This window comes from Lontra canadensis, unplaced genomic scaffold (assembly GCF_010015895.1).
Source record: "Lontra canadensis isolate GAN:19392208 unplaced genomic scaffold, GSC_riverotter_1.0 scaffold40, whole genome shotgun sequence".
Classification (NCBI taxonomy): domain Eukaryota; kingdom Metazoa; phylum Chordata; class Mammalia; order Carnivora; family Mustelidae; genus Lontra; species Lontra canadensis.
This window is the reverse complement of record NW_022631034.1, coordinates 4,817,989-4,833,955: the sequence shown is the minus strand read 5'-3', so window position 1 is coordinate 4,833,955 and position 15,967 is coordinate 4,817,989. Positions and strand designations below refer to the sequence as shown.

Genomic DNA, 15,967 nt, shown 5'->3' with positions numbered 1-15,967 from the left:
AATGTCTTTGACATTTTTCTCTTTTCAGTTAATGGTGTATATCATTTTTTTCCAAGCTCTTTCACAAGGCTTACAAAATCCACCATGACCTTTACCATTTGTCTAACTTCATCATTCCCTTCCCTTGAACTGTACTCTTCTGAACTACTTTACATTTCTCAACTCCAATTTTAAACTTGCCATTCCTTGTCTGGAATTGCCCTCCTTTCTCATCAATGTCTCGATCATTTTCTGGTGTTGTGGAACACTTTAAAAGGAGGTGCTCAATCCCTTTGGACAACTTAGAGATATGTGGCTAATTTAATGTTGCTTGACAATTCATATCATTCAACATCAGAAAGCAATTTAGGGCATAAGGAGAATGTGGAACTGTATTTTGTACATGGAAAATTATGAAATGCCAAACTTTTTAAGTGAAGAGGTCTCAACCTAGCGACTTAAACTGTTCCAAGTATTTTGTAAGAGACTGACATTTTGTATCTTTATAGTAGGCGTGTGTGTGTGTGTGTGTGTGTGTGTGTAACTTGCTCCCATCACTAAAGACTTTCCTCTTGACCCCCATACCCCACACTTGAAGAGACAATGGAGGAGCTCTGCAGATAAGGTGCAAACTATACTTGAATCCATGCCAATATTTAACTCTAGGACAGTATTTCAATACTAGCAGAGCCTTTGAGAAGCATGTCCTGAACATCTTCGCTTGTCTTTTGTGATCTCTTCCTAGAGGAAACATTTGGGAAGCAGAACCATCCACAGCAAGAATAGGGTTGTCAGGAGCAGCATAGACACCGGACTCCTACCTGGTTAAGAGCATTTAATGATGAAGCCAAATTATAGCCAGGAATGCCAGAGAGTTGAAGTACCCGCACTGAAGATGTCTCCTCATATTAAAATCTGTTAGTACTAACATTTGAATGGACTTCAAATGTGGCCTTGCACCTACCCTACACTATCTCTTCATTGTCTCCCTGTCTCTGTATTTGGGGTATAGAGACTGAGGACAATGGTCTCTGCAGGAAACATGTTTAGTTTATGACAGAAGAAGTATTTTTTTCTAACACATTTCCTCAAGACTGTAGAATTTATTCTGAGGTACATGTTTCAGATTGATAAGAAAATGGAAACAAAATAGATTCATAATATACTTATAGTTGCAATATTATCCTGAAAACGCAGTAACTGTAACAAGGTTTTATTAATTCCACTCAATAGATCCCAATTTGACCAAGATCAGAATATTCATCTTAATTTTTGGACACTTAAACCAAGAATACATTATGACTTGAGAAATCACTCACAGTTCAGATTCAATGCCAATTTTCTTTCTCAGTTAGTGCAAGTTCTGCTTCAGTAAAACATGCTTATCTGTTTCTGTATAATTAAAAAAAAATCCTTTACAAGGATGAAGTATGTAAAAAAATAATCAGATACACTAGATGAACTATTGCCTATGAAGTTGTGCCAGTTTCCATTCTCAGTGATTAGATCATGTCTCTCCACTTTCTTTAAATATTAAAAAAAAAGAGTGTAAATTAGTATGCAGCTATTTTCAAATTAATGGTAACCTATAAAGCTTGATGTTCAATTTTGCAGGGAGGGTTGTTTTTGTGTAACAGCCATCACTGGCTCCCCTAGGCAGGAAAGCATGGTTCAGGCTCTGTCTCAGGCATTACAGGAAAACCCTACTATTCCATTGCACTCACTATGTCCAGAGCCCTGAAGAAATCCATGATTGTGCTCTTTGGCACTTACAGTATGTTTTGATTACTATGAAATATTTTTAAAAATATTTTGTTTCTTAGGATTCTCAAGCACAAACAATCACCCATCCTAACAAAAGAAAACAAGCTATAGCATGTAGAAATATAAATTTTTAGAACATGTATACACAGATAAGTAAACACAAGTGTATGGTGTGTAACTGTTTCTAAATGATACCATGCTGCTTCTTTTAGGTGCCCATACTCAACATTGATGTAAGCAATTCACGACCCCATCAGCTTTCATGAGTCCCAACAATGAAACCTGAAGCTCAGTAAGCCTAGTCTCCAGCCGCGTGAGAGACTGTGTTTGTTTATTTTGTAATGCACAACTTGAGTTATTTTTCTAAAGCTATGACGTTCCCCTTTACTTTCAGAAGGTGAGAGAAAATAAATTTGTCAAGAATCTACTTTAGCTTAAACACGGTGCCATCATGTTTCAACCTAACAATGGTCCTGAGAGTCACAATTCTTTTTTTTTTTAATTTTTTATTTTTTTATTAACATATAATGTATTATTAGCCCCAGGGGTACAGGTCTGTGAATCGCCAGGTTTACACACTTCACAGCACTCACCATAGGAGAGTCACAATTCTTATCCCTGTTTTTAATAGTGAGGAAACTAAGTCATATGGCAGATAACCAACTTGCCCAAGAACATAGTACCGAGGCAAAGAAGCCAACCCAGTCCCGGATCATGGAGTTTATTCCCTTTCTGATTAATCATGCTACTTCTGGTCACTGAAACCCTTCTTACGTTGTTATATTGGAATGAAAACCTCTCAAGGACATACAGGGACAAATCAACAAATGGAAGTAAAATGTAGCAGGAACTGAAACACAAGACCCGTCACCATGCACACCTGATTCTTGGAGCAAAAATAGTCAGGACCCCAGCCAAGGGCACTGGGACTCAGGTCTGGGCCTTAGTCCTACGGGAAGTAAGAATGTCACACAGGGAAACTAGAAGTCCAGGGGCCCAGGCTGTGCCTGTAGGGTGGACTGCTGGTTGGATCTCCACAAATGCCCCGAGCCCATACCACGGGACATATGATCTTCAAAGGGCCATTAGAGGTTTTCTTCGTGCACTTCCATAAATCGAGTACTTTAAAAGATAAAGATAGCTTTCTGGGAAGAAGGAACAGCTACCTTGTGATGTCTCCTTTTAATTTAACATGAAGCAAAGATAAAAATACAGACCTGCATCTGCTCAGTCTCGCCAGTAGATGAGAGTGTCAATGCTTTGTAAAAAAACCAACATTTTTATGCCGAATCAAGTCAAACTAGGTTGTATAAGATCCGTTGTCCCATGACTCTGAGTCCTTGGAAAGCATCCCAATTTTGTTGATTTGAGTCACTCTCTCTGGTTTTCGTATGCATGGGCACACACCTGGTGGGCAGAGACGCAATCTGAATTTGAGATCAGGCATTTTGTAGTAAAGGCCACATCCCACGCCAAGAGCAAAATTTGTCCTGTGCTGCTTTTCACAAACGTGTAAAGCTGTAAGGACAGCATTGAATGAAGGCTCTGTGGCAGGGTCTGGGGGTGCATTTTCGAAGATCATCTCTTGGCCTCATTGTTATCAGTTTCTCCAAGTTAAAAGGGGCCATGTTTGGTTCGTTTTTCAGCTCAGAAAATATAAAAATAGTATCGTAGAGAGATACAATAGATAACAGGGAAATTAAGCAAAGACTTTGAAGTCAGGCACCCCGGTTTGAATATATTCTCAGCCACTAGCTAACTATGTGTCATTTACGCTTTCTGATTTTGGGGGGTTTTCACCTGCAAAAGTACCTCAGAGAGTTAATGTAAAGGATAAATTAGATAAAGGACCAAGTATATAGTTAGTACTAAAAAATCATTCTAGTACTAGCTTTAGAGTTGTAGAAATTTTAATATTAATCAATATGCCACGCACAGTGTTAATTCCCTTATATATATTATCTCTAATTTGTATAACAACCACAGCCAGAAACCAAGACTAAAAAGATATTTCTTATTACACTCTGTTAAATGGATTGGAGAAAAAAGAGTCTGGGGGCGCCTGTTAAGCTTCTGCCTTCAGCTCAGGTCATGATCCCAGGGTCCTGGGATTGAGCCCTGGGCTCCCAGCTTAGTGGGAGCCTGCTTCTCCCTCTCCCTCTGACCCTCTCCTTCATTTGTGCTCTCTTTTGCTCTCTCTCTCTTTCTCTCAAATAAATAAATAAAAATTAAAAAAAAAAAGAAAAAAGAGTCTAGAGACAGGGATGAATCAAGAGGCTATTAGACTAGTTCATATGGGGAGTTCTCATGAAGATAGTGGTAGTGAGGAGAAGGAAAAACCACTTAGGATTTGGTGTTTGGAGAATAAATGTTAGCTGTGATGGCAAGGAATAGCAAGGATTTAAATAATATGCATTTTTATTTAATCTCTCTGACTAAAATCCACTGGCTATAGAGCATTGACTTGGCAGAATATTCAAATGAAGAGGTAAGGCTGGAAAAAGACATATCCAAAAATGACATGCTGGGTAGCATTTGTCTTCTTCATTCAGAAGGAGCAGATATTTTTTTGAGCATCTGCTGTATTTCAGATACAGTGCTAAGCATTTGTTGCCATATGATAAAACTAGGTATACACAAGAAAACTTGACTGACTCAAAAATACACAGAGAAATTATAGCCAGACTTATCTGGGTGTTTTGGTTGTAAATAACAACAACAAAAAGCACCACAGACTGGTTTTTAAAAAAGGGTATTTATTGCTGAAATAAATGAAGATTCTAGGATCTTGGTGCTCAGATGACATATTGACAATCTGGGTTTTTCTGGATTTTTTTGCTCTGCCTTCTTCTGCATTTTTTTTTTAAGATTTTATTTATTTATTTAACACAGAGATCACAAGTAGGCAGAGAGGCAGGCAGAGAGAGAAGAGGAAGCAGGCTCACTGCTAAGCAGAGAGCCCAACGCAGGCCTTGATCCCAGGACCCTGAGATCATGACCTGAGCTGAAGGCAGAGGCTTTAACCCACTGAGCCACCCAGGCGCCCTGCATTGGTTTTATTTACAGGAGTGTTCTCTTTTCATGGGGGCAAGACAACCAGCAAAAGCTTCAGGCTGTCACCCTTACTAGCTAGGCAACCCCAGTAGGAAAAAAAAAAAAAAAGCTTCAACTTCTCACAGCTTCTTCATGGTTCTAGCAAATATTGAGTATGGAGACATTTGCCAGATGTTTGGATCATATTTCCCTTCTTGAACTAATTACTATGGTCTGGGGTTGGCCCTAATGAACCTTATGGACCTGAAGAAAATGAAGTTACTCCAAACAGTATGACTGAAGTGTTTTTACCAGAATTAAGAAGCATGAATTGGGTGATCAAAAATTGCAAATGTCAATCATAATATCCAATTGATTCAAGCAAGATCCCCTTTTATGGCAAATAACAGAAATCAATCTCAAACTAGCTTAAACTAAAATGAAATTTGTTGTAAAACCTCTTGGAATTCCAAGAGCAAGGAATATAATGGGACCTCACAAGGAACTGAAATGAGGAAATAAAATTAATTGGCATTATAGCTGCTTCCCCCATATTTCTATTTATCTCTACCAATCTATCGTTCTATCTATCTTTGTAACCATGATTTAGTCTTTATTTTTCTCTGCACAACTTCTGTATTTGAGATATGTATCATTCTTCAGTCAAATGTCTGTTTCTCAGTACACATGGCTATCTCACAATAAACTCTTCTGGAGTTTATATCTCTTTGGTTTCAACAAATCAAAATGACCAAATACCCTATCTCACTCTGAATTCAAAATTTATGAAATACAAACTTATTTGTCAGACTTGGATATGATGACCACTCTGGTCCAACCCTTGTGTGGCACACAGCCTGGATTAAGCCCACCTCTGCATAAAGGGATAGCTCTTGGGAAAAAGGAGCTATTGCAATGTGGATAAAATACCAAAAGCAGTCCACTACAACAATGCCATCAATTTTACTGAAAGAAGATCTTGTTCTTGCTCTAAAACTCATCTTCATCTTCTGGACCTTAGTAAATATGCAAAGTGAAAATCACACAACAATATAAAAAAATGGTCAGGCAGAGCCTCCAATAATGAAATCCAGTATCAAAATCAATGCTCCATGTTTGGCAGCCGGACAGAAATTTCAGGAGGACATGCAGCAAGAGAAAACCCTAATAACTGCTTACTTACTTACTTAATTACTGGTAAGCTGCAAGTTGTGGAGAAAAAGTTGATCCATTCTAAAGAGGGATTGTTCACCTCTCACAAATTTTCTAAAATAACACCAGGGGTTAATGAAGCAGATAAATGAGGCAGATTGCTTCCTTCAAAGATTCACAGAAGAGTTAGGAAGACAGAGAAGTAAACCAATGATTGAAAAACAGCTATGTTAAGTGCTCAAAGGGGGTATCTCAGAATGTTCCCAAATTTCAGAAGAGCAAACATCCTGCTTCAAGGAGTGTTTACTGGTTGGCTATGGCTGCCATACCAAAATACCATGGACTGGATGATTTAAACAACAGAAATTTACTTTTTCACAGTTCTAGCTAGACTTCCAAGGTCAACGTGTTGGCAAGTTTACTTTTTCCCGTGGCCTCTCTTCTTGGCTTGCCAGCAGCCATCTTCTTGCTGTGTCCTCACATGGTCTTTTCACGGTGTGAGTGTACCTGTGTGCCCAAATCTCCTCTTCTTGTAAGTACACCAGTCAGACTGGTTTTACCCTAAAGACCTCTTTTAACCTTAATTATTTCCACAAATTCCCTATCTCCAAACACAGTCACATTCTGAGGTACTGAGGGTTAGGGCCACAACTTATGAATTTAGGGGAGGGGAGCACAGTTCAGTCCATAACAGAGAGAATGGCCCACTTTCCAGTGGACCAATATCTGCTTAAAAAAAAAATAAAAAATAAAAAATAAAAAATAAATATCTTTTTTTTTTAAAGATTTTATTTATTCATTTATTTGAGAGAGAGAGAGCACAAGCAAGCAGAGAGAGAGAGGAGGAAGCAGGATCTCCACTGAGCAGAGAGCCCGATGAGGGGCTCAATCCCAGGACCCTGAGATCATGACCTGAACCAAAGGCAGAGGCTTTAACCCACTGAGCCACCCAGGCGCCCTATCAGCTGCAGTCTTAAAGGATAAGGTAGGAAAGGGCATAACTCTGCATGAACAAATGTATAAAAGCAAGAGCGAGCATGACTATCTATGGAATTTTAAGTAGTTTGGTATGGGTAAAACTTAGGTTACACAGGAGAGGTTGAAAATCTGAAAAATATGAAGTTGTACATGTAATTAGGGGTTAAATTATAAAAGGTATTTTATACTAGGGTATATTGCATGGGAGTGGAGTTAAACTATGGTAACAAATATGCCTCAAAATGTAATATACACTTTTGTATTCAAACAAAACAAAAAACAACAAAAGTTTATTTTTCCCTCTAATAACAGTCCAGGGTGGGTGTTACAGATCCAACTAGGAGCTCTTTTTCACACAATGGTTCAGGGGCCAGATTCCTTTCATGTTAAGGGTCTCGGTCGTGTGTCAACGCTGGGGTGCTAATGTCCAGTACCTTCTCTTTAAGGTCTGAACCAGCAAACAGCACGGTTCACTTGAGCTTTTGCTGAGAACTAGTCATATGACCTCTTCTGGTTGTGGGATTGTGGAGGTTATGATATCATAAGGGAGTTTGCAAATAAAAGACTTTCAAGGACATAATTCCATTATGGAAAACATTTTATACTAGGAGCTCTCTCTGTCAGTCTTATAAGTCATACTAAAAAATCTGAGTTTTGAGCTCTCTGCTCCTCCGCATTCAACAGACACTGCATCTTCTGGTGTAGTGCCAACCACATCCTGGAGAACCAATGGTAAAATTCGGAGAAAATGGATTTGGCCTTACTGGGCACCTAGTCACCAGGACTGCTTTTAACTCTGACAAAGTATATATTAACACCATCAGTGACTCCTTCATTGGCTTCAACTACATGGTGTACATGTTCCAGTATGATGCCACTCACAGCAAATTCCATGACACAGTCAAGACTGAGAATGGGAAACTTATCATCAGTGGAAAGCCCATCTCCATCTTCCAGGAGTGAGATCCTACCAACTTCAAATGGGGTGGTTCTCGTGCTAAATATGTTATAGAGTCCACTGGGGCCTTCACCACCTTGGAGAAGGCTGGGGCTCACTTGAAGAATAGGGCCAGGAGGGTCCTCATCTCTGCCCTTCCTGCTGACGCCCCCATATTTGTAATGGGTGTGAATCATGAGAAGTATGATAACTCCTTCAAGATTGCCAGCAATGCCTTCTGCACCATCAGCTGCTTGGCCCCTCAAGTCATGGTCATCTGTGACAACATTAGCATTGTGGAGGGACTCATGGCCACAGATCATACCATCATTGCTACCCAGAAGACTTTGGATAGCTCCTTTGGGAAGCTCTGGTGTGATGGCCCAGGGGCTGCCCAGAACATCATCCCTGTTTCTACTGGCACTGCCAAGACTGTAGGCAAGGTAATCTCTGAGCTGAATGGGAAGCTCCCTAGCATGGCCTTCTGTGACTCCACTTCCAATGTGTCAGTCGTGGATCTGACCTGCCACCTGGAGAAAGTTTTCAAATATAATGACATCAAAAAGGTGGTGAAACAGGCATCAGAGGGCCCCCTCAAGGGCATCCTGGATTATACTAAGGACCAGGTTGTCTCTAACAGTGACTTTAACAGTGATACCTGCTCTTCCACCTTTGATGCTGGGGCTGGCATTGTTTTCAATGACCACTTTGCCAAGCTCATTTCCTGGCATGACAATGAATGGGGCTACAGCAACCAGGCAGTAGACGTTATGGTTTCCACATGGCCTCCAAGGAATAAGAGCCCCCTAGACCACCAGCACCAGTAAGAGCAAGAGGAAGAGAGATGCCCTCAGCAGCCGGGGATTTCTTGCCCCAACTCCTCCCCTAATACACTGAGAATCTCCCGACCTCCACAGTTTCCATCTCAGGCCCTCTGAAGAAGAGGGGAGCCCTACCATATCATGTACCATCAATATAGTGTATCAATAAAGTATACTTTATCCAGCCAAGAAGAAGGAGAAAAAGGAGGAGGAGGCTAATAATAATAATAATAATCTAGGGTTTTATACTGAGAAAGAGGGAATGGCTTTGGGAGTTTTAACAGGAGTGACATGACTAAATTTTCATTTTATTTTTTATTTTTTAAATTTTTTTCAAGTTTTTAAATTTCTATTTTAAAATGCAATGCTGGTAGTGCCATAAAGGACTTGTGGGGCAATATTAGAAGCAGATAAAATATGAAAGAGGCTATTTTGGCAATTATGGCAAGTGGTTCTGAATTAAGCAGTGCTGAGAGGAGTGGAGAAGATGAGGCAAATTCCAATGATATTTCAGAAATAGATTTATCATGACTCCTGACTGATTTCTTAGGAGAGAAGAAGAGGAAAATTCTACAGATGTCATGATTTCTGCCTAGGGTGAATGAGGAGATTTTGGTAACTTTAAATAAGGAGGATTGGGTGTGGAAAAGGCTCAGTTTGAAACATACTGAGTTTGAGACTTCTGCAGGATCTCCAAACGGCAGTATCCAGTAAGTTGTTGTGTATATAAATGACATTTTTCAGGAGATAATGTGAGGCTTAAAATAGACTTTACAGTTGTCATAGTAATGATGTGGTAGTTGAAATTACATATAAATAGGGTCATCCGTAGTAATCGTAGATTTATGTAATGACAGAAGAATGTTGATTTCCAACTTCCACTTTAAACCAAAAAAAAAAAAAAAAAAGGTTTTAGGTTAAAAAAAAGAAAAGAAAAAATTTAAATAATGCAAGTTACAGAAGCAGTATGTTATCTATTTCATTAAGTATTTAATGGCAAAAAGAGAACAAAAAGTTCCTCCAAATATCAGATTCAAATACTATTAGAAGATAACCATCACAAAACAGAAAATCATTACAAGGAAGGGGGGGTGGTTTCTGAACTTGCAGGAGTCTTCATGCATGAGTACTGCCACTATTATATGTATAGTCAATGAAGTACACATTTAATTAATAACCCTATGTTCTCGTGAGTATTCAAGTATGTTGACAAAACTAAAGGTGGCCAATTTTATCTTTCCTGGCAAATAACCAGCTCCTTCCTGGAAACCCTGAATCATTTATATTTATATTTTCATTAACCTGTTCACTTAAAGATTGTCTCAGTGTACTTACTAGTGGATTAAAGATGATCATGTGACCCCTGAGTGAGAAATATGAATCAAAGACCCCAATGAAAGCTCCCATCAGGTGACTGTTTAAAAATGCCAAGTAAACAACTAAATAGTAACCAGATGTTAGAAAATGCTTGGGGTGCCTGGGAGGCTTAGTGGGTTAAGCCTCTGCCTTCAGCTCAGGTCATGATCTCAGGGTCCTGGGATCAAGTCCTGCATTGGGCTCTCTGCTCAGTAGGGAGCCTGCTTCCCTCTCTCCCAGCCTACCTCTCTGCCTACTTGTGATCTCTCTCTGTCAAATAAATAAAACCTTTAACAACAACAACAAAAAAATGCTTGAAATTTCTTTAGATGATGCTACTAAATTCAGGGAACGAAAATGTAAAATGTTTTTAAAGTATGGCACCATCATTGAATACTTCCTAAAATACTAATTTTTCCTTTCAGTTAGAATCATTAGGGTGAATTTTGTAAACAACACCATAATTTTAGTAAGCGTCACTTACAAATTATACTTGAGCTTAATTACACTGAGAAACTCTACAGCAATTTGACTTTTGCTCTGTCTAATCTGGCGCTCAGGCTCAAGTGTGATGTTTGGACACTGACTCTTTTCATCCCCTTTTGAGGTCTGATTTCTATTTTTATTTCTCTATCATGAAGTGTTTTAAAGAAGCCTTTTGCTAAAACCTCCCCCCATTCTTTTTAAAAGAGGAGGACTATCTGTTGTATCTCAAAATAGATATCTGTAATCCAGATTGCAGATTCATAGAATTCATTATAGAATTTGAGTTTGGCTCAAAAATGTCATTTTTTTACCTTAAAGTTAAAAGCTGATACCTTAAGTAAGGATTAACTCTTACCCGATTTTGATAGGAATGAAATTATAGAACTAACTTGCTATTCTTTGGCATAATATAAAAATGAAATGTACTTGAAATTAAAACTATCCAATTGCTTTATATGAAGCATAAATATAATAAAAATGATTAAAGTTTATGTCTTTAAAAGTGTCTTTCATTTGCATATTTTATGTTTAATTAACCATGTAAAATAATAAAGAAGCATTATTAATTTTTTTAGTGGACATAGAGAATCACTAAGCTATTTAAATAGGCTTTTTGGGGTTGGGGGTTGACCAGTTTCAAATTAAGCTGAAGATACCAGAAAGGCCATTTCGAGTACATCCACATTTGCAAGATCTTCAACTAATTATTCCTTTTGATGTTCTCCAGAAATTTAACTGATCCCTTTTGCACAACATACTGGTTGTGGATTATGTGGCTTAAGTTAACATCCACATGCTAAGAACTTGCAAGTCTCTCTGCTATTTGGGCTTCCTACCTCCATAGCCAATGCCTGGCTGAACATCACAGTTAGCTTAACTTCACTCATAACCAGCTTGTCAAAGCCTGCTTCTTCCCTGGGCCTCCCCACGCCCTGGCCACCAACCTGGGAATCATCCTGGATGACCTGCCCCTCCTGTCTTTGTAGTCACATGTGCCAATTCTGCCTTTATTATTTCTGCCTCGTCTTCATTTGTCTCTTTACTCACTGCAGGTAAATTGGTTCAAGCACCCTTACCTTATGGCTTACTCTAATGCTTTCTTGTTGCCTCCAGCCTCATTCCTCCCACCAACCCTCAGCTTTGTTCACCAAATCTATCCACTGTGTAGCTAAAGTGACCTCTTCTCCATATCAGCTCCCCATGCTGCAGCCAGAGAGATATTTCCGAAGAATAGAAATAATCTTGGCACTTTTCTGATTAGAAGTTTTTTTTTTTTTTTAAATTTACTTATTTGAGAGAGAGAGAGAGAGAGACAGAATGAGAGAGAGAACGCAAGGAGGGGGGCAGGGGGAGAGGGGAGAGGAGAAGCAGACTCCCTGCTGAGCAAGGAGCCCAATATGGGGCTCGATTCCGGGACCATGAGATCATGACCTGAGCCCAAGGCAGACGCTTTACAAACTGAGCCACCCAGGCACCCCTCTGATTAGAACTTTTAAGTATTTCTCATTTCTTCCAGAATGAAGTCCACACTTACTAGCACCACATATATGATACCTAGTAATTGGGGCCCTTTATAGCTCTATTCTATTATTTATTGAGTTCCTAAATGTATCAGGCCCCTCTACAGCATTTTGGACTTTGTTGAGTGTTGTCCCCACATCAAACCCTCTGCCCACTGCCTTATCTTCTACTCTCTTTCAGAACTTAGCCTTGATTTTACTTCCCTGGTGAATCTTTTCCTAACCAATCAAAGTTGGATTTTATATTCTTCCCATGTATTCCATGAGCTCTCTTTTCTTACTCCAATGTTCTACTCATCACATCATATTTTAATAATTAATTTTATCTCTCTTCATACTTCAAGCTCCTTAAAAGTTCTCATTGGGGCAGGAACTGTTTTTTGGTTTTTTTGTTTTGTTTTTGTTGTTGTTGTTGTTGTTTGTTATTTTTTTGTTTTTTTTTTTTTTGTTTTTTGTTTTTTTAACCAGTGTCTCTCAGTGTCTAGCACCGGCCTCAGAACACAGTAGCCATTTATTAATATTCACTGATTGAATAAATGGAAACTGATTAGATGTTCCTTAGAAGTGACAGGTGCATACATTCGATCATTGGCTGTAAACATGATTCTATCCTAGTAAGGATTCCTTTACTAGTTTGTAACTGAAACCAAAGTGGGCTCAGGGGAATCTAGGAGCAACAGGAAGCAAAGAAACTAAGGGCTTAGGGTAAGAGTTTCTAAACAGAATTGCAGTGGGCATCGAGAGCAAACTGCCCTCAAATCAAGGGCCTAGCTTAGCTCTAGTTCCCAATACGCAGCCTCGACTTATTGATGCTGAACAAGGAAGGCTTTGAAGATGAAAGGGAGATGGTTGGTCTCAGGGTCAATGGACAAATTACGGTTGCTTTATTTTTCCTTGGTTCAAAATCAGCTCTATGAAATATCTGTGCTCCACACATTTTCCCCAAATCCCTCTTCTACTCACTGGAAGTGACCTTTGGCAGGCTACTCAATTTCTTTCTTTCTTTTTTTTTTAGATGGAAAAACAGAGATAATAACACTTGTTCATTACTGCCAGGAATAAATCATGTAAGGAAATTGCCTGAAACAATAACTGGAATAAGTGTAGTTTTTGTTTGTTTGTTTGTTTGTTTTACCTTGTATCAAATAGTGTGACTTTAGAAAATTGCTGGGAGGAGCAAGCAAGTGGAGAATCTGACCATGGAATTTTGAAAAAATAGAGGGAAAAACAAGAAAGACTTCTTCTGGTTCTTTTCTGGGCAGCATCTGAAAAAATGGCAGTAGTGTCCTCCTAAGTACCAAGAATAGAAAAATGTGCGATGATGCATAGCAGCGGACTCTAACGTCAGAAGGAGTTGTTTTTCTTCAGGCTTTCATTGTGCATTTGGAAGTGTCTAGGAATAAAACATGACCGTGCTTTCTATGCTCTGATGACCTAGTCTGAGGTTGCCTGCGATCCAAGGGACCAAACCCATGTAAGTCCCATAAAGGACTCAGGGTCTGGCCATTACACACAGCACCTTTACTAGTTGTGCTGTCTTGTGCAATAAATCTAGTATATGCTGAGAGAAGATGGGTGTTGCATTGTAAGTGCTAACTTCAGTTGTTAGAGTTTTGACATTAGAATATATTTCATACCAAATAAATGATATTTATTGCATAGTTTATTGAGAAATGTTACATGGTCTGTCGAAAACACTGAGTTATAGGTATCTTTGTTGACACTAAATACACAATACATCAGCTAATACCAATTCCAGCCCTGAATTTCCAACTGCCGCAAGTGATTTTCACCTACTATCCCTCCTCACCCAAAACTCATGTATTTATAAGCATAATCTTCCTCTCTATATTATGCTGAGACCAACTGTCTCTAATCCTGCTTTCCATGTTTTAAATGACACCTACCTAGGGGTGCCTGGATGGCTCAGTGGGTTAAAGCCTCTGCCTTTGGCTCAGGTCATGATCCCAGGGTCCTGGAATCAAGCCCCACATCAGGCAGCAGGCTTCCTCCTCTCTCTCTGCCTGTCTCTCTTCCTACCTGTGATCTCTATCAAATAAATAAATAAAATATTTTACAAATGAATAACACCTACCTCTTACATGATTTGAATCAATTTTGATCTCTAATATTTTTAAGTCTGTTTTTTTATTATGTTCAGTTAGCCAACATCATTAGTTTTTGATGTAGCGTTCAACGACTCATTTGTTGTGTATAATACCCAGTGCTCATCACATCCTGTGCCCTCCTCAATACCCATCACCTCTGCAAATTTATTACACTTCCGTCTGTTCTCAAAAAACCTGATGCTTTCACATCCTAACTCCTACCATGCTGAGCTTCTCACTTCTTGAAAAGACCATGTATCTCTGTAACTTCATGTTAATCCCTTTTCTTCGCTTCTCTTCGACACTTTTCAAACTGGCTAACTCTAATTTCGAGTTGTATTATCTCCTCTTCTGTAGTCCTTTCTGAATTTTTGGTAGTTACCACTTTCCACACCATCTCTTTGTTCCCATAGATCACTGAACTTAACAACACCATTGAAAATCTGTGGGTGAACTTTCTGAACTCCTAAAGCTAGAAGCAGGTCACATTTACGTTGGCATCCCTAGTACAAGCCAATTATCTCTCTAAAAATATTTTTGAAAGAGTACCCAATTCTTTACAAAATATTGTAAAAGCAAACACAAACAATGAGACCAAGCCAAAACAACTAAAAAGGAATGTGCCAAAGATAAAACTTGACACTGAGTAATTGTATTAATAGAACCTAGAATTTAGCCTTAATACGTATTAGGGTTGTCTGAATTGATCCAACTGATTTTTCAATATTCTGCATGACAATTCAGTATAAAAGTTTTATCCTTCGTATATTCCTTTTTTTTTTTTTTTTTTTTGGCCCCAGCTCTACCTTTGTTTTTGGTGTCAGTTGGCTCACCCGGCTAATGACCAGTCCATTTTCATTAGAGAATCCTGTATACAGTGAATGTAATCCCTGTATTAAGCTGTCTGAGGTTAAAAAATAATAATAATAATTTTGGCTAAAATCATGCCAAATGACACAAAAATAAATTTTTTGTTGTTTCTGCTTATAATAATAACTGAGCAGAAAGAATAGGCAAAAGGAAATGAGAAATGCACCCCCACTTAGTCTAAATTAGGCTACCTAGGTGAAAATTAGAGGAGGAAGTAAAGAAATATTTAGATTTTCCTGTGTATTGTGCAAACAAAAGTGTATCTCTGATGTCACCTACAGCGAGAAATTTCTGAAATTAGCTCCCAGGCCCTCTTATTAACCCATTTCTGTCTTTAAAGTGCTTCCTTCCAACATTTTTTTCTTTTTCTCAAATCTTCCAGATGCTTTCTTACACTTGACTTTAGGATCCGGGCATCTTAGTGGGCTCATAACAGATACAGTCTTCTCTATCTCTGGTTTAAAATATAAACCACATGTTTATACAAAGCACATCTGGTGATCAACAAGTATCTTAAAGGGCCAAGAAGAGAAAGTTGAAAGCTGCTGGGTCAGAGGAGGTCAATTTGAGGAAGCAATCATTGTGACAACTGACATTACGGCTTATAATGGGCTTGGACAGCTGTTTCTTATGGAAGTTTTGTTTCTGTTGTTATGGCTGCTTCTGTCAGGAGAGGAGGTCTGGAGAGTGTTTTAGAAAGCATGCTCTTCATAATTCAAATGCTAAATCATCTTACGTAACTATTAACTTTATTTACATCTTCACACTGATGTAGGCAAATTCTCTGGGTAATATTACACGCATGGCCTGTATTCCCATATCTCTGGAGACACCTAATTGTCCCTACAGCCAGTCCATGAACATTTTTATCATTCAGTGTTTTAAAATCCTGTGCCGGTGATGGATGGGCCAGGTTTGCTGATGTGGGAGAGAAGCTGTTTCTCAAGAGCAAACAGTTAAGGT

At 38.8% G+C, this 15,967-nt stretch overlaps 1 protein-coding gene and 1 pseudogene across 1 annotated transcript in view; both read left to right on the top strand.

Annotated features, from left to right (window-relative positions):
* PTGER3 (prostaglandin E receptor 3) overlaps positions 1-15,967 on the top strand; it is a 185,516-nt gene that overhangs the window by 95,013 nt on the left and 74,536 nt on the right. The window lies entirely within an intron of this gene.
* Positions 7,636-8,642, top strand: LOC116875012 (annotated as a pseudogene).